Here is a 21,046-nt window from a genome sequence, read left to right as displayed (position 1 = left end):
AAACCTCAAGTTTGAGCATTTCAAGCCTATTTTTCATTCATTATTCATTTTGCTATCAAGAACACTTATTGTGCTCAATTGTATTCATTCTTAAGTGTTCTTTTCTTTGTTCTAGAATTGTACAAACAATCTACCTTGTGAGGATTTCCTTGTAAGTTTGCAAATTTGTATTGTTCTCTTTGGGAGATAGTGTTCTCAAGAATTTGGGGTATAATTCTTGAGGGTTTATAAGGTTACTCTTTGTCGTTACTCTTTGTCCTCAAAAGAAAGACAAATTAGTGAATTTGTGGAAAATCCTTAGTGTGGATAGCTAAGGTAGTGGACGTAGACTTTGATTGAGAAAGTCGAACCACTCTAAATCGCTGTGCAAATTTCTTTCAATTTTCTGCAAAAGCTTCCACCAAAAATATTAATTGCCAATTCACCCTCCTCTTGGCCATATTCGTCAATCGATTAACTCAACAGTTTTGCACACACAGCGCCCATACTGAAATTCATAAACTTATTATGAATTTCTTAGTTTTGCACACACAGTGCCCATTCAGAAATTCATGAACTTATTATGAATTTCTTAGTTTTTCACACATAGTGCCCATACTGAAATTCATAAACTTATTATGAATTTATTAGTTTGCACGCATAGTGCCATTTTGTTATCACCATACATATATTAAGAAACATGTTTCTATGACTATTATAACATATAAGTACATAGTAAATGCACTCACCTGATATGTTTCCCTACTATGCTATAATATGTCCACTACTCGGCAACATTGTCCTTGCCCTTTTTCTTGCTTGACTCAAGAGCTTAGTTATGATCTTGGCGATGGAGGAGGCACAAAGTCACGGGAGGAAGAAGGAGAGAAATAACTTAACTTTTTTCTTTTTAACTTTTCCCTTCTTAAATCCATTTTAAAATTTGAGTTTTAAATTCATTTTATTCCAAATGACCAAAATACTCTTTTAATAATCCATTGTTACAATTTAGTCTAAATCACTATTCCAAATCATTTATCATCTTTTATCATTTAATCAAATAAATCCTCACATTTTAAATATTTTCAATAAAGTCACTGACCTGATATTTGGGGTATTACAAAAATACCATGGAAAGTCATACGTTATTTTCTGCTAAAACCAAGACTCCAACATTGTTTATGAAAAAGAGCATATTGATTGTGAGCATGTAGGAAGACGTATTGATGATGATACATTAAGACATCTAGCAGATGGAGATGATTGGAAATATTTCAACAAGGAGAATGAATGGTTTGCAAGTGATCCGATAAATTCTAGGGTTGGCTTAGTAACTGATGGATTCAATCTATACGAGATTATGAGCTTTACATATAGTATATGGCCAATTATCGTTATTTTGTATAATCTTCATCCTTGGAAATATATGACAAAGCCATTCATGATTATGTCATTACTTATTCTTGGAAGAAACTTTCCATAAATGATATTGATTTCCATTTAAGGCCATTGATAAATAAATTGAAAGATTTATGGGAAAATGGAATATGGACTTATTATGCTTATAAGAATTATATTTTCAAATGCGTGCAACTGTTATTTGGACTATAAATGATTTTCCTACTTATGTGAATTTATCAGGTTGGAGTACAAATGGAATATGTTACATGTTTCATCATTGTTTTCTACCTCATAATCATGTTTGGATAAAAAGTAGATTGTTTGATGATAAGATAGAAAATAGGTCAAAGCCGAATGATTCATAAGGGATTGAGTTGTTATAATAATTAAATGGTTGCAAAGAGAATGACTTTGGGAAACATCTGAATAAATTGAAGAGAAAATGTACCCCTGAATAGTTAAATTGGCCTAAGAAAAACATATTCTTTAAGTTGCCTTACTGGAAAATAATGAAGTTACGAAACAATCTAGATGAGATGCATATTGATAAGAACATAAACGAAAACATTTTAGGAAAAATGTTGAACATTGAAGGGAAAATAAAAGATATTGTAAGTGCGAGATTAGATCTCGAGGACATTAAAATCAAAAAAGAATTACATTTGAAAAATATGGAAGATAGTTCTTACTTGATGCCTCATGCATGCTACACTCTATCAAATGAAGAAAGATTTTTTTTTGTTTTCTGAAGTCAATAAAGTTTCCTGATAGATATGCGTCGAGCATCTCATGATGCGTTAATGTAAATGTGGTAAGGTTTCAAGGTTGAAGAGTCATTACTGTCATATCCTTTTGCAAAGATTGATTTTAGTTGCCATTAGGGATTTTGATCCAAAAGATGTGTTTCAAGCACTAGATGAACCTGGATTTTTTTTATGATTTTGTTGTAAGACACTAAAGAAGAATGAAATAGAAGACTTACAAAAGAATAGTGTCAACATTTTGTGCAAGTTGGAAAAAAATTCCTCCAAATTTTTTTATTTGATGGTGCATTTAGTTGTAGACTTGCCTCATGAAGTCATGCTTGGGGGACCTATGCATTATTGATGGATATATCATATTGAGAGGTAATTCTTTCATTTTTTTCTATTTTAAATTAAATTATAATATTGTTATAAATTTATTTTTACATAACAATTTTTTTGTATATAATAGGTTTTTAGGTAAGCTCAAGACATACACACAAAATAAGACTCGTCCAGAAGGATGTATAGTAGAGTCATATATTTCAACTGAATGTCTAACCTTTTGTTCTATGTATCTCTCTGGGATTGAGACAAAATTCAGTTGACAAGATAGAAATGATGACATGTATTTTGTTCTCATGACATGTATTGTGTTCTCATTGGATCTATATATAATACTTAAAGGTGTTAATTTGAACCAAATGATTAATAAAAATATATATACAATGAAATATAACTTATACTTGCCATTATGATATTTTTACGGATCCAAGCTTTTTTTTTTTTTGGTCATATTCTTTTTCTTCAAATCATCAGGAGAATTTGGATGTGCAACATATGAGATATCATTCTTTTTATGTTGAGAACCTTTTCTTTTTGACGATGTCTTGTGATTCCTTGATACTTTTCGCCTCTTTTATCATTATTGGAGTTTTTTTTAACGTGACTAATTTACTAGGAAATTGATGCTCGTCAAATTGAAAGTTAATAATCTCACTAGGAAGTTATGGTGGATTATTATTAGGTGACTTTATACTATCTTCAAAACTAACATCAAACTTTTTTTACCACTAGGTTGCAATGGAAGAGAAAAACCAATGAGGATAAAATGCGATAAACGGATAGCTACATACTTTTCTACTAGGTCTATCAATTTTCTCCTTCAAGAACTCCATACTTAGCCGTTCTTCCTCATGCGATCCACTATCTATACATTCACCCTTCGATGGACCATTATCTAAACCTTTCTCTTTTGATCCATTATTTAATCCATTTCCTCTAATGATTCACTATGTCAATCTTCCTCATGTGCTCTATTATTTAAAGATTTATGCTTAATTTTTTTTAAATAGACCACTCATGTTAACAAGTACCTTTTCAATATTTTTTTATTGAATAAATCATGACATGTTACTTGTTTGTAATATTATAAAGACTTATTGGACTTTCCTCCTTATGTACAACTTCAACTCCTTCCTAAATGAAAATAAAATAAATAGTAATTTAACTATAACCTTATATAAAATATGGATACCCATAACAATCTCATTAAATTAACAAAATAAACATTAGATAAAGTATAAAAAATTGTTAAAATTAATAAATGAAAACAAAATTTTCTTTTAGGACTAGAAATTTAACATTTTAACAATAAAACTAAACATACACTACTCGTTCAATTTATAACACTGAATGTACCTCAATATTGATATTTTATGAATTCATGTCGAGATCCACTTGTACTCTACTTTTTCTTGTTTTGAAGGAGTCAAATTTAGATTCATTGACTAGTTCAAATAGTTATAGAATCCAAGTTAAAATTTATTTGATCAAAATCAATACTAAATCAAAAGCAACGATAAAAATGAATGTATTGTTAAAATAAAGCATCAATATTAATATCAAGTGAAAATTAAGATAAAATTAATATTATCGTGATTCAAATAATCATAATTAATATCAAGTTAAAATTAAGCATCAAATTTTGAAGATTAAGGATAACAATTAATATCAAATGATATGAAATTAATGTTAATAAAATTAATAAATAAAATAATGTATTAATATTATTAATTATAAATAAAAGATTAATTTGAAACTAATTATCAAAGTTAAAATAAAGTCAAAATTATTGAGGATTTAAAACCTACAAGTATAAAATCTAAATTTGGAAACGTATGGGGGTTTGCATGAAATTTGACCATTTAAATTAAAAAATAAGTATGGGAACATAGATGTTCGTGGATGGTTAATCGTACCATTTAACGTAAACGGTCGGTTAACCATTATAATGGTTACGAGATTTTCCTAACCGTTAAGAAACGATTAACGGATAACGATTAATTGTTATTAATGGTTCTTTTACATGTTAACCTATTATAATTATTTTTCAAAAATAAAACAACATGAATGGTTTGAAGTTTCATAATTCATACTACAAAAAAGTGTTGTACTTAACACATACTTACACCAATGTAAGTAAATAAAATAAAGTATAACACTTAACACATACTTACACTGGTGTAAGTATGTTTATGTATTTCCAAAAAAATAAAAAAAATAATATATATACATATACATATATATTGAGATATTTGTGTACAAATAGTGCTAAAATTGAAGATTGTCCGATAAATTTTAAGAATAGTGCTAAAATTTACTTCTTCTATTAGTATTTCTCCTTAAAAATATAATTAGAAATTTAATTTATTAATAGTTAACCGTTGTTTAACCATTTATAAAAATTTGTAACTGTAACCCTAACAATTAACCATTATTTTTAACAGTTTAGTTAGCTAAAACCGTTTAGCAGTAATGATTCAGTTAATTAACTTGTTAAAAATATAACGCTTCTACCGATTAACAGTTACAGTTAACGGTTACGTTTTTTTAACCCTTAATGGGGGCATTCATGTAATTTAGCCATGTATATTAAAACACAAACTTTCAATTACCTAGAAGTATAAAATATAATTAGAGGAAAATATGGGGGTTGCATATAATTAGCCCATATGAATTAAAACAAAAATAAGGGGGTTTACATGCAATTTTAGCATTCAACTTAAAACACAAGAGTAATCGGGTTTACCCAAATCACGGCCGGCGAAGAGGGATTTCACGCAGAGCGTAAAACAAGGATTTTCGATGATCGAACAGGGGTGGTCGAGGTCGGTCTGGCTGATACGGGCGACGGTCATGGATGGTTCACCAACGGTTTATGCCTGTTTAAAAATGGGGAAAATGACTGGGTGGCTGGCAACGCAAATGACAACAGTTTCGTTCGTGATGGTCGATTCCTAGGCGATGGTGATCCGGGCAGTTTTTGGTGACGAGCAAGACAAGGTGGCCTTCGGCGGTGGGTGAAGGTGGTTGCTTGGTTTCTTAGAATGAACCCTAAATTTATATAAGTTCAATATTTTAATTCTAAACCAATTAAACTTATTAAATTATTTATTATTTTTAATAAAAAATCTTAATCATAATTTTAATTATAATTATATTAAATTTCATTTAAATTTTAATAAATGATTATTTTGAAATAAACGATTATACTTTTTTAATATTTACATAATAAAGATAATTTTATTAGTGGTGTGTTAAGGTGTGTAACGTACACTGTAGACTCATCCCTAATATAATTGTGAGGATTCGAATCCATACAAGGTGAGGTAATATGCACATCCTTAACCACTTGATCAATTAATATAGATTCTAAAATATAAATATGGATTTTAATAAATTAGGGTATTATAAAATAATTTAATTAAATCGTATCTGAATTTAAATAGTAATATTCTATTTTATATAAATAATAAACATTTCCAGAATTTAAGACAATTTTATGAATTAAACTTTACAAAAAGTATAAGTATCCAATTCACTATCATCCCTAATCATAAAACCATCTAAAAAAATTAAAATCAAGTGTACCCCTAGACCCGACCTGGACGTTATGACCAAGTTTAGGTGGTTACGTGTTGTATTCAAAGATTCTTTTCATTTTTAAACCAATGATAAAATACATAAGAAATATTCATACGATAAACATATATGTATACATATATCAGAAAAATTGTATAAAACATATACATAGCAAAATACCAGTAATACAGATATATCAAGACAATAGCAAAAACAAGTGTCACCAAAGCATAACAAAAGGCATATAGAGATATAAAGTGGTACAAAAATAGAAGTAGTCGGTCCTCCTGATGCCAAGTCTGCTATCCTACGGTCTGATGCTATCTGAAAGGTTAAAATTTACATAATGAGCTAAAAAGCTCATTGTGCTCCTTACAGTGTATAAAAATATACAGATAAAAATACTTCAGTAAAAATCAATCATCAAACATATTTTAAAACTATGAACACTACCCCCATCCGATTACCTGAATGTGTATATTCCCAGAACCATACACCTACATGTACACCCGGTAAGGGCCTTATACATATAAAATAAGGACTTGTGATAAGGACTTACCCTCTGTACAAAGCTGAGGAACCTACGGTAAGGTCTTACAAGTCATAGACTAAGCCTGATATACTTCCTTCAATAATACCCCCAATGACAGTAATAAACATGTATGTATTCGAGTGAAAATAGTAATTATTCCATTAAAACATGAAAATGTTACGTACTCATAAATCAAATACAGAAATACAGTAACCAGAGATCATATCAGAAATATACAATAAATTAGATATCAGATAAACAGTATTCAGAAAATTAGGTATCATCTCGTAAAAATATTCAATATCATCATAAATCTAAAACAGTTCAGACAGATAGTTTAAAACAGTAATGTAACACCATCAGGAAACACAAATGTACCGGTCTAAGTAGTCTAATAGGGAAGCTTACCACTGAGTCTGCCGATCACGATCAACGGGAGCACTAGATCCTGCGAATTGGAAATCTATATCAAAATCCTAATATGAATAATAATAACCTCTATTTAAACAATTTAGAAACACCTACGAGTAACTCTCGGGGAACGTGATCGTGCAGATCTGACGGACGAGAAGAAAAAGATCTAACTGACCCTCAATCAGGTGAAACACGAGTACCTTCATAAAAATATATTCTTGAATTAATTTTATAATCAAATCTTAAATAAATAAGCAAAAATACTAAGCATTTTCAGGTTAACAGGCTCGATTCGGGGCTTTCGATTAGAATTTGGAAAAATGGATTGTGGAATCAGACTCAGGACGTCGAAAATGTCAAGATGGAAGTTTTCGTAAAAAGTCAACAGCCGATCAATGGTCAACAGTCAACGGTTAATGACCGATCAACGGTAAACAGTCAATGATTGATCGGTTCATTTTAGGTCAGGTCTCCCCAATTTCAAGCAACCCACATGGCGATGGAACTTCCCCACACGCAGCGGAAGTGCATTAGGGCGCGTGCAGGCCCATCAGGGGTCAAAAAAATCATGAAAAAATTCCTACGTACGTTTTAATGGGTTTTAAGACACTTACCAAGTTCGGTTCACAATGGTGAATGGCAGAGAGCTCAATTTTGAAACATCAAAAACTTAATCTTCATCACCCCCTCACACGCCGATGGCAACGGAGACAAAGTGGACACCGAAGGACTCGGGACGACACAAGGAACACGATAGTGCAGGAGGTGTAAAAAATGAAGTGACGATAGGCGATGAAATGTCGATCAAATATCTCCTTCTAAATGAGGAAATATTGAAGAGAAAGGAAGAGAGAGAAAGAAAGGGTTGAAACTTTCTAGAAATGGAAAGTTTTTTTATTTTTGGTGCTTTTAAACTCACACTTGTGAAAAATGGTAAAATAACACTATAGGTCCCCAGCTTTAGTTTTTTATGAATCTAGATCTGAATGTAATCAAAATTTCACTTTGGTCCCTAAATTTTATTAAAATTTCAATTTAGTCCTAAAAAAAAAAAGAAAATTTTAGGCCCTAATTTGGGGTGTGACAACTCTCTCCCTTAAAAGAAATTTCGTCCTCGAAATTTACCTGGTGTAAACAGATGCATAAATTGAGTCTCCATCGATTCCAATGTCTCCCAAGTAGCTTCTAGGGGCCATGGTTACTCCATTGAACTTTGACCAGTTAAATACGCCTATTCTGAAGAACTATCTCATCCCGATCTAAAATATGAACGGGCTTCTCCTCATAGGACATATCAGGTCTCAACTCTACCTCCTCAACCTGAATGATGTGACCTAGATTTGGACGATATCGCCTCAACATGGATACATGAAAAACATCATGAATACAACTGAGCTGGGGAGGCAACTCAACCCGATAAGCAACAGGTCCAACTCTCTTCAGAATACGGTATGACCCAATAAATCTCGGACTCAACTTAACCTTCCATCCAAATCTCAACACCTTCTTCCATGGAGATACCTTCAGAAAAACCTGATCCCCTACCTCAAACTCAATATCCTTCCGTCGTTGATCTGCATATGATTTTTGCCTATCAAATGCCTCTCTCAGGCGATCACCGATCAATTTGACAGTATTTTCATTCTCTTGAACTAACTCCGGACCCAGAGTCTTCCTATCATACAACTCGGTCCAACAGATAGGAGTATGACAATGACGTCTATACATAGCCTCATACGATGCCATGCGAATACTTTCCTGATAACTGTTATTGTAAGCAAACTCGGCTAAAGGAAAGAAATCTTCCCAACTACCATGGAATTCAATCACATAACCCCGTAGCATATCCTCCAGCACCTGAATCACTCGCTCAGACTGACCATCAGTCTGCGGGTGGAAAGTTGTACTGAAATTCAAACAAGTACCCAGAGCCTTGTGCAAAGCCTTTCAGAACCTATAAGTAAACCTCGGATCTCGGTCATAAATGATGGAAAATGGAACACTGTGGAGTCTAGCAATCTCAAAGATATGCAATCTAGTTCACTTGTCCAGAGAATAATTAACACGATCAAGGATAAAGTGAGTTGCCTTAGTGAGTCGATCCACAATCACCCAAACATAATCCTTTTGGGAATGAGTCCAAGGAAGACCGATAACGAAGTCCATCGTAATGTGCTCCCACTTCCACTCAAGAATCTTAATTAACTACAACAACCCAGATGAATGTTGGTGCTATAACTTAATCTGCTGACAAGTTAGACACCTCGCCACAAAATCCGAAATATCCTTATTCATGCCAATCCAAAAATATCTCTCCTTGATATTCTTGTACATTTTGTCCCCGCTAGGATGTATAACATAAGGACAACTATGAGCTCCTAAAGAATATCCCGTCTTAACTCATCATTTTTAGGGACATAATAACGACCATGAAAGCACAAAATACTATCATGATCGAAAGTATACTTTGAACTCGTTCTCTGCTCAACCTGTTTAATAATGGAAAGCAAAGAACTATCAAGAAGCTGCTTGGCCTAAATCTCCTCATTCAAAGTGGGTTTAACTTGTAACTCTACTAACAAACTATTTTTATCAAACAAACTCAAGTTGGCAAATAAGGCTCTCAGATTGGATATCGCCTTACAGCTCAAGGCGTCGACCACCACATTAGCCTTACCCGGATGATACTTTGTCTCACAATCATAGTCCTTTAGAAGCTCCAACCAGCGACATTTTCTTAAATTCAACTTGTTGAGTTAATCGATTGATGGAATCGGCCAAGAGGGGGGTGAATTGGCAATTAAAGATATGGTGGAAGCTTTTACAGAAAATTGAAAATAATTGCACAATGATTTAGAGTGGTTCAACTTTGTCAACCAAAGTCTACGTCCACTACCTTAGCTATCCACACTAAGGATTTTCAACAAATTCACTAATTTGTCTTTCTTTTGAGGATAAAGAGTAACCTTACAAACCCTCAAGAATTATACCCCAAATTCTTGAGAACACTCTCTCCCAAAGAGAACAATATAAATTTACAAACTTACAAGGAAATACTCACAAGGTAAATTGTTTGCATAATTCTAGAACAAAGAAAAGAACACTCAAGAATGAATACAATTGAGTACAAGTAGTGTTCTTGAAAGCAAAATGAATATTGAATGAAAAATAGGCTTGAATGCTCAAACTTGAGGTTTGATGCTTTCTCTTTGATTCTCTCTTGATTCTAATTGCTTGTTGTTTCTTGTTTTTGATCAATGGCTTCTAAGCTTGTTTAAATACACCTTCAAATGATTTGAAACGTTGGGGATGATTAGTGGAGTCAATAGAGTTGTTTAAGTGTGAAAACAATTAATGAAAGTGGATGGGAGCGCCTGTGCATCGATGCATGCCCTAGGTGCATCAGTGTAAAATTCAAATATTTTGACCGTTGGACTCTCAGTGCATCACTGCACTAAGAGTGCATCGATGCATAAAATGCATTCGATGTTTTGAAAAAGCCTAAGTGCATCGATGCATGGTCTTGTGCATCGATGCATCAAATGCACTGAGTGCATCGATGTATGGTATGTGCATCGATGCATAAAATGTATTCGATGTTCAAGAAATTAATTGATGCATCGATTGGTGCATCGGTGCATGCCCTTGAAAAATTGATTTTAGGCTTGATTTTGGTTCAAAATACTTTGTGAAAATTTGTTTAAAAATACTTTAAGTATAAAACACAAATTTACACATTTAGTAAGGTTTAAAAAATTGATCTAGAAAGACTTGGAGTAATAGCTTGATATTTGAGTAATTAAATCGAATATACTTTTAGAAAATCATTTGCAAAATCTTAAAATTCATTTAACTTAATTTGTTATATTGAAACATCAAAATGTATTTAACAATCTCCCCTTTTTTGATATAACAAAACACTTGAGTAATTTTAAGATTTTCTTTGAAAAACTATTTTGAAAATCAAGTTTGAAATTACTCCCCCTTACTATAACATTTCTTCCCCTTTAAAACATTTTACACTTCTCCCCCTTTTTGTTAAATCAAAAAGACTCTAAAATAACTTTACACAAGGTTTTGAAAAACATAGCCAATTTATATTTAGAAACTTGAAGATTAAGCTGCTAAGATCAAAGATCAAAAGAGAGATTAGCCATTAGTTTCATAATCAATATTCATAATAAAATGTGAAATGGCATAATTGGTCATAATGCAACTAATATGTAAATGATGCAAGAATTAAACCAAACCAAATATTTATAATAAATTCAAACAACCAATCATTCAACTCCAAAAATAACAAAATGTTTTAAACAGTCCAAGTTTTAAGTTTAATCCCAAATACAATCAAACTAAAATAAGTCTAATTATCCATAGAAGGATCGGGAGGCAGAGGAGGAAATCGGGCTTGCATCTCAAGAGATAGAGCATCCATGCGTGCAACCATCTCCCTTTGAAACTCCATCTGACGAGATTCCAAAGTGTCTAAGCGTTGATTTACTACTTCGTGAGTAGAAGTCAAGTGGGATTCAATGGAAGCATACCATAAATCAAATGTCTCCAAAAACGAACGAAAATATGGAGGTATTTGATCTTCTTGTGGAGATGGTTCCGGTGCAGGCTCGTCATCGGGTACGTGATCATTGATGTCTTACATAAGCTGTTGAAATTCAGGATCATCATCAAAAGCCGGAGCCGGAGGAGGAGGAGGAGGAGCACAAGAGGAGCTAGGAGCAGCTCGTGAGGAACTAGCTCCCAGAGTTTGCTTACCGGGTCTAAAAACCCATTGACCGGTTACCTTGTCTTGTTTCTAATCCGTTTTCTTCAAGGATGTGAGATTGATTGGGTTTTGGAGAGGAATAGGATTTTCAAGAGAGACATCCAAACCGAGTTTGATAAAGAGATTGCTAAGAAGACAACCATAAACTAATGTTTCAACATGTTTGGATGGGATAATGTTTACGGTATCGACTAGCACACTAAAGATATTTTGTGGAAGATTTATTTTGATCTTATTCTTAATACAATAAATCCACCATAAATCCCTAGCACGAAGAGTGGAGTACCTACCCGCTGATGGTCGAAACCACCATAAGATCATTAAATGAAGAAAATGATCATGATGAGATCGAAGGGTACTAACACTAGCGTTTGGGAGATATGGATAATCCACAGTTTCTTTTTCGTCATAGACACCATCATCATCTAACCCAAATTTTGAAGCTATAGTTGCAGAATCAATAAGAATATATTGTCCTAAAAGGTAGGATCTAATTCCTATAGTTTCACATTGAGTTTCGTTTTGAATACAGACTGCATTAGAATAGAAAATGCAGACTAATTGATGAAAGACGATAGGTCTAAGAGAGAACAGTTTATCAAACTTCTATGTTCTAAGAATCAGAAGGTATTTAAATTTAAAGTCTATCATGGCTTGTAGAGATGGAATACGTTCTTCCCTAATTCTATAAGATTGGAAAGAATCCATGTACCTATGGTACAATTCTTCTCTCCGACGTTCATGAATATTAAAGCAAGATCCTAATAGGCTATTAGGAGGTTGAGGAATGGGATTAAGAGGTTGGTTTGAATGAGAACGACTTGACGAAGTTCTAGGGTGTTTGGGATTAGACATGGTTTAGGAATTGGAATAAGAAATATAACTTGCAAATTGAAACATATGTATGCAATTTAATCAATCCCAAAACTCAATTGAGCCCGCAATAATCAAGGTTCTCTAAAACAATCCTAATGGGCAAAGTTTTGAAAACTATTTGAAATATCATTGGAAATATTGCAATACATATAGTTTTCATAAAAACAATATAATGAAGTCAAAAACATCAATGATTTTCGAAATTTTTTTTTTTAAATTTCGAATTTTAAAGAAAATTTTGAAAAATTATGTGTTTTAGATGAAATTTGTTGTAAAATCTAGTTTAGAATCATCATATAACAAATATCCGATATTATGTTCATCCTAGAACTAATCAAAACTATCCCTAAGATCAAAAATTGATAAAATAGAGTTTTTAGAAGAGTTTACCTTGAAATTTTAGATTGAGAGGGATGTAATGATGTTTTGCACGAATTAATGATTGAAGCAGGATTAGAAATTAAAAGCTTGAAGATTTTGACCAAAAACGATGATTTTGGAGCAAGAAAGGAGATTTTTAGAGAGAGAGAGACGAACGATGGGTGTATGTTTAGTTTTAGGGTTTTGGAAATAAAGGAAAAAAGGCATATAAACCCACAAACCCAATGGATACATCGATGCATTACCCTGTGCATCGATGCACATTCAAGGCGTGCATCGGTGCATCAAAATGATGAATCGATATACATTCAAAGGGACGCATCGATGCACTGTTAAGTGTATCGATGCATGAAGCACAGAAATGTCAAAAATCCGTTTTAAACACTTAAAATGCTAAATTAATTAGATTTAGTGGTATAGGGAACTTATATATTGAAGATTAATCATGTTCAATCAATCAAATTAATCCTTTAAATTTCATTTGAACATAAAATTAATTTTCATCAAGCAACATAAACTCCCCCTAACTAATAGCAATGAATGTAATCAAAAATTACTATTATATGTATTTTTCATTTATTCTTAAAAGAACTGAAATTATTTTAAACACTAAGTGAAGATAGGTCAGTTAAACCTAATTCTATCCTAAGTGTCCAAAATCTTTCTTTGTCTAAAGGTTTTGTAAAGATATCCGCTAATTGGTGCAAAGTATCAACAAATTCTACAACTATATCTTCCTTAGCGACATGGTCTCTAATGAAGTGATGTCTAATTTCAATATGCTTAGTTCTAGAGTGTTGGATGGGATTTTTAGTGAGACAAATAGCACTAGTATTGTCACACTTGATAGGAATGATACCTACTTCAATTCCATAATCAAAAAGTTGTTCCTTCATCCATAAAACTTGTACACAACAACTACCGACTGAAATATATTCTGATTCAGTGGATAATGCGACACAATTTTGTTTCTTTGAAAACCAAGAAATTAGCATATTTCCAAGGAATTGGAAAGTACCGAAGGTTCTTTTCTTATCTAATTTGTATCCTCCATAATCCGCATCAGAAAAGGCATGCAAGCTAAAGCTAGAGTCTCTAGGATACCAAAGTCCTAAACTAGGAGTGTCTTTAAGGTATCTAAAGATTCTCTTAACAGCTAGTAAATGTGATTCCTTAGGGCATGATTGAAATCTAGAAAACAAGAAAACACTAAACATAATTTCCGGTCTACTTACAGTTAGATAAAGTAAAGATCCAATCATTGACCTATATAATTTAACATCTACACATTTACCTCCTTCATCTAAGTCAAGCTTTGTTGAAGAGCTCATTGGAGTGTCATGAGATTTGCCATTTTCCAGTCCAAACTTCTTGAGTATATCTTTGACGTACTTAGCTTGATTGATGAAGATGTCATCTTTTCTTTGCTTGATTTGGAGTCCCAAGAAAAATGAGAGTTCCCCCATCATGCTCATCTCAAACTCACTTTGCATTAGCTTAAAAAATTCTTGGCAAAGAACATCATTAGTAGAACTAAATATTATATCATCAACATAAATTTGAACTACTAATAAATCTTTACCTTTATGCTTTAAAAACAATGTAGTGTCAACCTTCCCTTTTGAAAAACCTTTTCAATTAAAAAGTTTGGCAATCTTTCATACCAAGCTCTAGGAGCTTGTTTTAAACCATAAAGCGCTTTTGTCAATTTAAGAACATGATCTAGAAATTTTGAATCTTCAAAACCTGGAGGTTGTTCCACATACATTTCTTCTTTTATAAAACCATTTAAAAATGCACTTTTAACATCCATTTGATATAATTTAAATTCATGAAAACATGCAAATGCTAATAACATTATAATTGCTTCCATCCTAGCTACAGGAGTGTATGTTTCATCAAAGTCTATGCCCTCTTCTTGAGTATACCCTTGAGCAACAAGTCTAGCCTTGTTTCTCACTATATTACCACTCTCATCAAGCTTATTCCTAAATACTCATCTAGTACCTACAGTAAATTTATTACTAGGCCTTTCAACTAATGTTCATACTTTACTTCTCTCAAATTGATTTAACTCTTCTTGCATAGCCATAATCCAATGTTCATCATTTAATGCTTCTTTAATATTCTTAGGCTCTATGCATGAGATAAATGCAACATAATTACAAATATTTCTAAGAGAAGATCGAGTTGTTACCCCTTTGGATGGATCATCTATAATCTCACCATACTTGACATAGTTGTATTCCCTTGGATAAGAGACTTCTCTTTCTTCAATGGTTGGATTCTCGAGAGGATCATGAGTTACCTTATTTTTCGTTTCTTCCTTTGATGATGGTTTTCCAACGTCATGTCTAACGTCATTTGTATTTATAACACCTACATCATCATTCACACAAGAACCCTTCCTTGGAACAAGGTTATCATCGAAAACAACATGTATAAACTCTTCTACAACCAAAGTTCTTTTATTAAATACTCGATAAGCTTTAGAATTTAATGAATAACCCAGAAAAATTCCTTCATCACTTTTAGCATCAAATTTGCCAAGATTGTCTTTACCGTTGTTTAAAACAAAACACTTACATCTAAAAGGATGAAAATAACTAATGTTAGGCTTTTTATTTTTGAAAAGTTCATATGGAGTTTTCTTTAAAATAGGCCTAATCATTACTCGATTAATAACATAACAAACGGTATTTGTGGCTTCCGCCTAAAAATATTTTGGCAAATTGTTATCACAAAGCATAGTTTAGCCATTTCTTCTAAAGTTCAATTTTTCCTCTCAATAACTCCATTTTGTTGAGGGGTTTTAGGTGCTGAAAAATTATGGCTAATACCATTAGAATTACAAAAATTAGTAAATCCAAGATTTTCAAATTCAGTTCCATGATCACTCCTCACACTAGTTATAGAGTAACCTTTTTCGTTTTGGATTACTTTTGAAAATGTGATGAATATTTCTAATGCTTCATCTTTAGTAATTAAGAATAGAACTCAAGTGTATCTAGAATAGTCATATACCAAGACAAATGCATATTGTTTTCCACCTAAGCTAGTAGTCCTAGTTGGCCCAAAAATATCTATATGGATCAATTGTAATACCCTACTAGTTGATACATCATTAATGGATTTAAAAGAAACTCACTTTTGTTTTCCTTTAGCACAAGCATCACAGATTTTATCATTATCAAATTTTAGTTTAGGCAACCCTCGAACTAAATCACCTTGAATTAGCCGTTGCAAAACACTCATACTAGCATGTCCTAGTCTCCTATGCCATAACCAACTATCATGCTCATCCTTAGCAACTAGGCATAAATTAGTCACATTAATAGAATCTAAATGCACCATGTAAATGTTCCCTATTCTATGACCAACAAGCATAATATGATTTGATGCAATGTCAACAACTTTACAACCATTAGTTTTAAACATGAGATTGAATCCTTTATCACGAAATTGACTAATACTCAAAAGATTATGCTTTAATCCATTCACATATAAAACATTTTTAATTTGTATGGAAGAGGTATTACCTATTGTACCTATACCTTCAATGTGACCTTTTGAATTATCACCAAAAGTCACTTCTCCTCCATTTTTGGCGTTAAGCTCTATGAACCGGTTTTTGTCCCCGGTCATGTGTCTCGAGCATCCACTATCAAGGTACCATGAATTTGAATTTGTTTCCCGTGCCTTGTAGCAATGCTCCTTTCCCTACAAACATAGATTAATTTTTGTTTTTTGGTACCCAAATTCTTTTGGGTCCATATTCATTAGTTTCCAAAATCCTAGTCCCCTTAGGTATCCATTTGTGTAGGATATATTTATCTTTAGTAGTAATGAGTTCTTTAGGAACCCACATACTTCTAATGATTTGTCCATTAGAGGTTCTTTGGGGACCTCTATGATTGTAGTTTTTAAAACCTTTTCTAACAAAGTTGGATTTGAATTTTCTCCTTTTTCAAAATGTTTTGTTCCAACTTTATCAAAAGAAGTTTTAAGATCATCAATTTTCTTTTAATGATCATCATTGACCTTTGAAAGTAAATTATGCAAATCCAAATTTTTCTTTTCAAACTCTTCTAGTTTGATTTGCAAATCTTTAATTTTACTTTCAAGATCATTGTTGGTTTTGGATAAGAGTTTATTTTCATTTTTCAATTTTGAAACATCATTTTTATATTTAAAAAACAATTTCTCATAATCCGAAGCCAACCCATTATATTCCTCTAATAGCTCATCATAGGATAAATCATCAAAATTAGATGAGTTAGAGGTTACCTTAGAATCTTCCCCGAATGCCATAAAGCACAAGTTTGCTACTTCTTGTTCCTCTTCATCGGAACCTTCTTCATCGCTCCATATAGCCACATGAGTCTTGTGCTTATTCTTTGATTGGCCATTTCTCTTCAATTATGGGCAATCATATTTGACATGCCCCGGCTTTTTGCATTTATAGCAAATGATCGGGTCCTTCTCTTTTGGTTCATTTTTTAGGCCTTTATTTCGTTTGAATTTTCTTCCTCGATAAGGTCTCATCATTTTTCTGAATCGTTTGGCAAACAATGTCATTTCCTCATCATCGTCATCTTCATTCAAATTACTCTCATCTTTTGTGGATTTGAGAGTAACTCCAATATTTTTCTTCTTCTCCTTCTCCTTTGGTGTCTCGTCAATCTTATCGAGGTCCACCTCATCTTCAAGCATTATTTCATGAGTGAGGAGGGAACCAATTAGTTCTTCAAGAGTTAAGGACGTTAGGTCCTTAGACTCGATGATTGTCGTCTTCTTTAATTGCCATGATTTTGGAAGGGAGTAAACTAACTTCCTCACAAGCTTTTCATTTGAAATGATCTCTCCATATGATTTGAGACCATTGATAATCATTGAGAATCTATCCGTCATAGCTTTGATATCTTCATTTGGTTTCATCCTGAAATTTTCATAGTTATGCGTTAGAATACTAATTTTAGATTTTTTTTACCTCATCGGTACCTTCATGAGTGACTTGAAGCTTGTCCCATATTTCTTTGGCAATTTTACAAGATGAAACTCTTTCGTATTCATCTGGTCCAAGAGCACAAAATATGATATGAATGACTTTAGAGTTGAGCTGGAACAATCTTGTCTCTCATTCACTCCACATTCTTGGATGAGTAAGAGGCTTGATATATTCGTCTTATAAAACATTCCATGCTCCCATGTCACTTGCTTGAATGAAGTACATTATCATATTTTTCTAATATGCATAGTTAGCCCCATTGAAGAAAGGAGGCTTGTTGACGGGCATCGAATCGAGATCAGAGTCGAAGTTTGAAGTGGAGGCCATTGATGACTTTGATTATAGATGTAACTCTTCCCGAATAGACTCAAGAGGTGATTAAACCTTCAAATGAGTTAGAATCTGATACCAATTGTTGAGTTAATCGATTTACAGAATCGGCCAATAGGGGGTGAATTGGCAATTAAAGATTTGGTGGAAGCTTTTGCAGAAAATTGAAAGTAATTGCACAGCGATTTAGACTGGTTTGACCTTCTCAACCAAAGTCTACGTCCACTACCTTAGCTATCCACACTAAGGATTTTCCACAAATTCACTAATTTGTCTTTCTTTTGAGGACAAAGAGTAACCTTACAAACCCTCAAGAATTATACCCCAAATTCTTGAGAACACTCAAGAATGAATACAATTGAGTACAAGTAGTGTTCTTGAAAGCAAAATGAATATTGAATGAAAAATAGGCTTGAAATCCTCAAACTTGAGGTTTGATGCTTTCTCTTTGATTCTCTCTTGATTCTAGTTGCTTGTTGTTTCTTATTTTTTTATCAATGGCTTCTAAGCTTGTTTAAATACACCTTCAAATGATTCTAAACGTTGGGGATGATTAGTGGAGTCAATAGAGTCGTTTAAGTGTGAAAATAATTAATGAAAGTGGATGGAAGCGCCTGTGCATCAATGCATGCCCTAGGTGCATCGGTGCACTAAGAGTGCAACGATACATAAAATACATTCAATATTTTGAAAAAGCCTGAGTGCATCGATGCATGGTCTTATGCATTAATGCATCAAATGCACTGAGTGCATCGATGCATGGTATGTGCATTGATGCATAAAATGCATTTGATGTTCAAGAAATTAATTGATGCATCGATGCATGGATAGGTGCATCGGTGCAAGCCCTTGAAAATTTGATTTTAGGCTCGATTTTGGTTCAAAATATGTTGTGATAATTTGTTTAAAAATAGTTTAAGTATAAAACACAAATTTACACATTTAGTAAGGTTTAAAATTGATCTTGAAAGACTTGGAGCAATAGCTTGATATTCGAGTAATTAAATTGAATATACTTTTAGAAAATCATTTGCAAAATCTTAAAATTCATTTAACTTAATTTGTTATATCGAAACATCAAAATCTATTTAACACAACTCTTTATGAGTAAGCGGATACTTTAGACTCTTATGATAAGTGTAGATATAACATTTTTCTTCATAGAGATAGTGTTTCCAAATCATTAGAGCAACAACCACAGCAGCTAACTCTTGATCATGAGTGGGATAGTTTCACTCATGTGGCTTTAATTGAAGTGATATATAAGCGAAAACCTTCTCATCTTGCATCAAAACACATCCTAATCTAGAATGAGAGCATCACTGTAGACAGAAAAGTCCTTCCCAGACTCAAGCTGAATCAACACTGGGGATTGAGTCAGAATAATCTTCACTTTATCAAAGCTAGCTTGTTGGTCCTCAGACCAAACAAATGGAACATCTTTCCTTAATAGTTTCATAAGAGAACTTGTAATAATGGAGAACCCCTCAACAAAACGACGATAGTAACCAGCTAAGCCCAAGAAACTACGGATCTATGAGACGTTCTTGGGTTGCTTCCAGTTCAAAATAGCCTCCACTTTACTCGGATCCACCTGAATACCCTCAGCAAAAATGATATGTCCAATAAAAGTCATTTCACTTAGTCAAAATTCACACTTGTTCAATTTGGCCTACAACTTGTGTTCCCTCATAGTCTACAGAACAATCCTCAAATGCTCATCATGATATGATTCAGTTTGAGAATAAACCAATATGTCATCAATGAACACAACCATAAACTAGTCCATATAGGGTCAAAACACCTGGTTCGTCAGATCTATGAAAGCAGTAGGGGCATTTGTTAACACAAATGATATCACTAAAAACTCATAATGCCCATATCGAGTATGAAAAGCAGTCTTTGAGACATCAGAATCTTTCACCTTTAGTTAGTAATAACTGACCTCAAGTTTATCTTCAAAAAGATAGAAGGCCTTCAAAACTGATCAAACAGATCATCGATCCTAGGCAGAGGATATTTGTTTTTAACTGTGAGCTTGTTCAGTTTCCTGTAATAAATAAAGAGTCTCAATGCCCCGTATTTCTTCTTGACAAAGAGAACTGGAGCTCCCCATGGTGAAACACTAGGTCGAATGAATCCCCTATCCAACAACTTTTGGAGTTGGACTTTCAGTTTCTTAAGCTTCTTTGGGGTCATACGGTAAGGATCAATCAAAACCGGGGTAGAACCAGAATAGACTTCAATCTCAAACTCAACTTTTCTATCTGGCGACAATCTAGGTAACTCCTTAGGGAAAACATCGAGAAATTCCTTAACAGTCTGGATGTTAAGCAAGAAATGCCTCAGAACCCTTCCTGATCATCCTCTCCACTACCAATGCAGACACAACATTCGTCAGGAATCCACGATGTTCCCCAATCATCACAATCTTCTAGTTATCAGGAGTCTTTATAACAGCTCTCTTGGTCTCACAATCAAGATTAACTTCATGTTTTCCCAACTAATCCATGCAAAGAATCAAGGTAAACTCCTCCAAAGGTAACTCCATTAGGTAGGCCATAACGATCTCCCCATGGATCTCTATAGGACATATTTTATAAATATGATCTAACTCTATAGACTAACCTACAAGACTCTGAACTATCACCAAACTCTCACTATTCTCAACCCGGATA

The sequence above is a fragment of the Hibiscus syriacus genome, unplaced genomic scaffold (assembly GCF_006381635.1).
Source record: "Hibiscus syriacus cultivar Baekdansim isolate YM2019G1 unplaced genomic scaffold, ASM638163v2 tig00117034_pilon, whole genome shotgun sequence".
Classification (NCBI taxonomy): domain Eukaryota; kingdom Viridiplantae; phylum Streptophyta; class Magnoliopsida; order Malvales; family Malvaceae; genus Hibiscus; species Hibiscus syriacus.
The sequence above is the reverse complement of the archived record's forward strand: the minus strand, read 5'-3'. Positions refer to the sequence as shown.